This window comes from Pseudonaja textilis, chromosome 1 (assembly GCF_049901715.1).
Source record: "Pseudonaja textilis isolate UNSWEBS1 chromosome 1, rPseTex1.2, whole genome shotgun sequence".
Taxonomy (NCBI): Eukaryota; Metazoa; Chordata; class Lepidosauria; order Squamata; family Elapidae; genus Pseudonaja; species Pseudonaja textilis.
The window spans coordinates 171,201,597-171,206,794 of NC_141990.1; positions in this window are offsets into that span (position 1 = coordinate 171,201,597).

Below are 5,198 nucleotides of genomic sequence, written 5' to 3' on the forward strand. Positions count from 1 at the left end.
TTTCTAAATCATCAAGTTATTTTCTATGAATTTTATGCAACTTTCAGTGAAGAAGATAAAAAGAAAAAAACATTGTATTTGTTCATTCCTGATTGTCTATATTTTGATATTCAAAAGTAATTGAATGCCTTGGATACTTGTCAGAGGCTAATTTCTCTTTGAATAATTAAATTCAGGTTTTTTTTAAAAAAATAAACTGCTAAAAGTTTTTGTAGAAACACCTAATTGAACTTTGTAAAATTTAGTTCGATAAATTTATCGATTTTTGCTGTTTCATTGTGTCATATTAAGGTTTCATGTATTCACAAATTCATATAGTTTTTAAACTCATGTAGTATGCATGTAATGGTGCACTTACATCCACTGTTACAAAAGTGGATTTGTCCAGCAAGAATTTATCCTTTTATTCGTCTAGTATCATTTTCTTCCCTGTCTTTGCAGAAATATCCTTGAATCCTTTGTAATCTTGTTCTTTTGCTAGGACAACAGTCTGGTGTACCATGTAATACGTAGTAAAAGGCTAGTATTCTGTATGAGGATGCTTGTTATGTAGGTTTTTTGCAATATAATGTGTCTGTAAAACTTTTATTGGAAACTAGACAACCTATGACCCATTGGCTCATCCTTTCAGAAATATTTCTTCACCAGATTCCTCAGTAACTTCAACAGTGAATAATTGTTAATGTACTGCCTTCACTGGAAAAGTTGGAATATATTCAGAAATGTATCTTCCTTGATGAACATAGTACAAACATCAACACAGGAAATGTTTTATGACATTTTGTCCTATGTCATAAACTGTTTTATGTTAATTTTTATTTCATAAAATATTTTATAACATTTGCCAAATTTCAATTCTACAGGAGTCATGGATTAGAGATTTTGATTACTTTCCCTAAGGTAGTTGATTTGAGATATCTGATTCAAAAATTGTACTCTGTGATGCACATTTCACCCAGTTAAAGGTTACAGGAACAAGAGTTTTAGTAGTACAGACTAGATTACATCAGAGGCATAAAAACATTATGGACATTTTATAAGAAATCTTATGCTTTCAATATTGTGCAGGTTAGACTATGAAATTATTTTAAAAATTCAAATTCATTTAAAAGTATGAATTTTAAAAATTTTCTGGATTTTTAAAAAGCAGTTTTCCTTAATATCCCCATTTTTTAAAGGATATGTGTGAACTGCATATATATAGTATTTTAGGATTTGGATTGCTTTTCTTCAATTATGGACAGACAATATTAACTTTAAATATTAAACCAACTTTTCAGAAAGCATGCTAAAATATAGTTCATTTTACCTCCTAAAATAGGAGTAAACAATCTAGTGTTAAAAAAGGAGTTAATATGGGACATAATGCAAAACAGCCTGGATTGTGCTATGTACCTAGCTTAGGCTAGGATTTTATATTTTTGCTCAGACTATAGATTTTTGTAAAACTTTTGAAGCATTTTGCAGAATTATTATATTACTGTTTCCATTGAATTTCAACTTTGGAATAGTAGGAAACTGCTTTTGGTTTTTGGCAGGTAAATTAGGTTCAAGTGCCACAAAAAGAAAATTCAGAAACTACAGGTTGAAGATTTAATAAATAATTTTTGCACATTTCACTAATTTAAGGACAGTCCATTCATTACACATGATCCCCATATAGAAACTTCTGAAAAATACTTCCACGGATGTTCTAAATTATGAAAGTTTGTGAACCTATCCGCCCAAAATGGAATGACTTCTAAAGAGTAATTTTCTGCTAGGATTTGTTCTGATGTGAACCTATCAGATTTGGATAATTTATGTGCATACATGAAAGTGCTCTGTAAATTATACAGATTGTTAAAAACTTCAAATTAAAAATGCTGGGTTTTTTATGTTTTATATATTTAAGAATTAAAAGCAAAACAAGGTTCATATCTTTGTCTAATAATTTAAATACTGTGTTAAATCAGCTTTTGCTATATTTAAGGAAGAATGCAGTGTTTGGGTTTGTTTTTTACAGGAAACTGTACACAAATGTCTTAATATACTTTGATGATATACTTTTATAAACTAAATAACATACTAGTATTTGGCATTCAATGTGGTATAAAATTCATGAATTAATTTGAAGTAAATAATATGAACACTCACAAGACATCTTGCATTGGAACAATTTTTTTATTATTGAAGGAGGTACATGAATAACCAAATGAATCTGAGGTAATAGGCTTAGCTAAGTGACAAAGTAAAATAGAAAAATATTTTTAATATACTAAATTGTGTAAACAATTGGAATAGACATGTTGGTAGATTGGCTTGCATTGGAACCTATTTTTTTTATTATGGAAGGTACTTGAATACAGGGTAACTAAATGAATCCAAAGTAACAAATATAAAAATATTTTTAATATACTGAAGTGTACATTATCCATAGGATCATAGTGCAATTCTTACAATATAGGACAATATACTTGACAAGTAAGGAAATGCTTCATGACACCATGCTTCACTATGTTAAGTGGGTCTTAACTCTTTCTGCTTGAGTCTTAATGTGGTTAGTTTGATTCTGGTTTAGTATACTATGTGAATGAGGCCAGCCCTGTAGATTGAGGTGAACTCAAAAATTTTTTAAAGGCGTTTGATAGAACGATGGATCTATCAGTAAATAGCTTATTAGCCATGAACGTCAAATGAGCATCGAGTCTACTCCAACTTGCAAAAGGGCAACTTAAGGAAGGTTCCGATTTAAGTGTCTTGGTTATTTGGTTAGCCACTATGATTTTCTGAGTGGAACACATTTGGTTTCAGTAAAATCCTCTTACCAAGTTGCGTCTATGTCACTTTCGAACACCGTCGGGCGTCGGTCTGCAGAGGAGACGACAGACGCGAAATATCCGCGTCTCCAGGCTGAGCAGAGACGCGGGTTTTAATAATAACTTCGGGTAGCCGCTGCCCACCGCCATCAGGGATCCAAATTGTGACGATGCCTGAGCGGGAAAGGGGAGGGCAAGAAAGCCGAGAGGGAGGAGCAGGCGGCTCGCCAGAAATTCTCCGCTTCTCGTAGGAAGGCTCCCAGTGAGGCGGGAGATGTGAAAAGTACGCGCTCGGAAGCCTCCCGAACAGCCGACGTCTGACCCTGAGCCCCCGCAGTCGCAGCCGCAATTCCAGCCGCCCTCGCCATGGCCATGCCTGGGCGCCGCAAGATGAGTACCCCCGTGGAGCTGCCGCCACTGCGGCCCAACGCCCAGTTGCCGCAGCTGCTGGACTCGACGGACGAGGGTGCCATTTCCACCACTTCCTCACACGCCCCCAGCGTCAGCTCCACCAGCACGACCACCCGTGGCTCGATGGAAGGAGACTCGGGCATCTCGCAATTCTCGGTGTCGACTATCCTCGGTCTGCGGGGCATCAGCTCCTCCTCCACTCTCAACGTCCCTGCCGCCACGACGAACAAACTCAAAGGGGAAAAGGCTCGCTCCCTCCTCAAGGTGCAGTACTCGATGCGAGGCTTCCCGGATCGGGGCTGAAGCCGGAGACTTGTCTTTTTTTGGCACCGGGTTTTACCTTCGCTCACCCTCTGAACCCAAGAATTCACCTTTTCAAAATAATTTTACTGAAAGTTTTAAAAAGGGAATTTAAAAATCAATGCAAACTACTATAAAGTAAGAAAGAATCAGAAAAAAAAACTGAAAGCGCAACAAAGGAAAAAAGAGGAAAGAGGAAAAAAGGTTTCCAACCTCTTCATTATAAGTTATAACTACAATTATAAATTAATCTTTTTCTCTAAAGTTGATACTTCATTCTACAGGTAATCCTCAATTTACAACCACAGCTGAGCCCAAGGTTTTTTTGCTAAATCAGGGCTGTCTTAATGCATGGGCCTGATGGGCACTTGCCCATGATAGGCCCCACAAGCATAAGGGCCGCATGCTAATGTATGTTAACCCTTCAGTGCATCTTGTATCATATAAATACAGCAACTATATGGCTCAGTTGTCTTGGGGGCCCCAGTATACTGCTTTGCCCAGGGCCCATAATGTTGTTAGATGGCCCTGTGCTAAGTGAAACATTTGTTAAATTAATTTTGCCCCTTTTAGAACTGCTTGCCACAGTTGTTAAGTGAATCACTGTAGTTAAGTTAGAAACATAATAGTCAAGTGAATCTGGCTTCTCCATTGACTTTGCTTGTAAGAAGGTTACAAAACGTGATCACATGACCCCAGGACACTGCAACTGTCATAAATATGAGTCAGTTGCCAAAAGCGTCTGAATTTTGATCATGTGACCATGGGGATGCTGCAACGGTTGTAAGTGGTGAAAAACAGTCAAAAATCACTTTTTAGTGCCTTTGTAACTGAATGGTCACTAAATGAACTGTTGTAAATCGAGGACTACCTGTATAATCTACTCTGTCTAATCATCAAATCCATAAAGTTCATTTTTTTCTGTTTTCCACAAAATGTCCATTAGACATTTCCAGACAACAATAAACATAGATATTGTCTTTTCTCTCATCAGAAAAATCAAAGTTCCAATACTATTTTTCAGCTGTTTATCCATCAGTCCCAAAAGAAAGATCACTGGTCCTAATTTTATACTAATCTTTAAAATCTTATACATCACGGGTGTCATGTTGCTGTTACGTGACGTTTCGTGATGTTTTTTTCCCTTTGTGGAGATGGGGTGGATGTGGTGTACACTTGACACATCTGGCTCACGGGCCACCAGTTTGACTCCCCTGCTGTACATCAATAAATGTATGTATTTGTCCAAAATTTTCTAGCTTTTTCACATGTCCACCAAGCATGATAAAATGCCCCTTCTTTGTTCACATTTACAGCAGGAACTGGAAGTGCATGTATACATTCTAGACAATTTCTCTAGAACACATCCAAGGCTTCGATAGCCAGGTTTGCCTTGGGAACTGGGCACATCCAAATAAGAGATCATGATACATTAAATGCCAACAAGCATTAGGGCACTACATACCTGTCAATCTTCTGAAAGACACACACATCAGGGAATATAGGTAGTCCTTGACATACAACTACAATTGATCCCAAAATTTCCATTGCTAAGCAAGACAGTTCTTAAGTGAGTTTTGCCCCATTTTAAGACCTTTTGTGTTAACAGTTAAGTTAGTAACATGGTTGTTAATAAATCTGGCTACCATTGACTTTGCTTGTCAAAAGGTTGCAAAAGGTGATCGATCA